Source organism: Octopus bimaculoides, chromosome 4, assembly GCF_001194135.2.
Source record: "Octopus bimaculoides isolate UCB-OBI-ISO-001 chromosome 4, ASM119413v2, whole genome shotgun sequence".
Lineage (NCBI taxonomy): Eukaryota > Metazoa > Mollusca > Cephalopoda > Octopoda > Octopodidae > Octopus > Octopus bimaculoides.
Window position 1 is genome coordinate 118,573,311 of NC_068984.1, and position 1,438 is coordinate 118,574,748.

Genomic DNA, 1,438 nt, shown 5'->3' on the forward strand with positions numbered 1-1,438 from the left:
AAAAGTTCAAGAATGAGAGAGAGGCAGGAACAAGTTTCTTGCTGTAGAGAATAGTGACATGGCTACCCCACATTATATAAGGGTAAGTGGAAACAGTTGGATTGGAGCTGGAATGAGAGATAAAGATGGTGGAGACCAAGTGTCAGGACATACCCTTAATCTTTTAGCATTCAAACTAGCCATATCTGGCCCAAATTTTGTTCTAACTGGCCAGGTTCAGCCTCTCATACCTATCCTACATTGTCATTCTAAAAGTAAACAATCACATCATTGAAATCTCAAAGCTACAGAATAATTCATGATTTATTCAAAACATGTGTGTGGCTTAGTGGTTAGGGTATTCAGTTTATGATTGTTAGGTCATGAGTTCAGTTCCTGGCAATGCATTGTGTCCTCGAGCAAGATACTTTATTTCACATTGCTCCAGTTCATTCAGCTGGCAAAAATAAGTAGTACCCATATTTCAAAGGGCCAGCCTTGTCACACTCTGTGTCATGCTGAATCTCCTTAAGAACTACGTTAAGAGTACATGTATCTGTGGAGTGCTCAGCCACTTGCATGTTAATTTCACAAACAGGTTCCATTGATTGGATCAACTGGAACCCTCGTCATCATAACTGTATTCAAAGCAATGTGAATAAATAAGCATTACATTTCATAGAGTAATCTGAATAAAAATTACCCAGTACACTTGATAAAAAATGGTTGACAATAGGAAGGGCATCCAACCATACCAAAGCAGACATTGCAGTACAATATGTCCTTTGGCTTGCCGGATCCTAACAAACCAGTCAGCCTACATTAGCAAAGAAGACAAATGTTAAAAGATGATGAAGGCTCACTGTTGTGGTGATGAGTAAAAGCCTCTCAGTGAGGTGTAGTAGATGACTTCCTCATAGATAAATCACCAGTGGGTTGTGGGCTTTGGTTATGTGAAGGTTTACAAAACATATTTTGCGTAGCTGTCTCAGATGGATCAGCAGTGAAACATACAGAGGTAGTAGACAAAGAACTTGCAGGGCTTGAACCAGTTAGATGAGGGCTCAGATGCTGGTAATGTCTGGTAAGAGGTTGTTGATTAACTCCAGGTCGGTCTTCATTCAACAGACATTTCAGTTGTGACCAGTCTTTTTCTTATCTATAAGAAGTTGAGGATTGTTTTATCCTTTGTGTCATTTTTCACCCAGGGCATTGTTGTCTCTCAAATATTTAAAATCTACGATTAAGAGGCCTATCCCCTTGCTGACGGTTCCTACCCACCCCTACCCATTTTCCTTTATTCAAAAATTCTTATCGCTCCTTTAAAATTATGGCTTTTAAGTGTTGATTTCTCAGCCCAAGAATTACAGCGTGATGTGCTGCTTGACTGGTCCCCCCTCTTTCTCTCTCTTTATATATATATATATATATATATATGATGATGATGATCTTTTCTCCT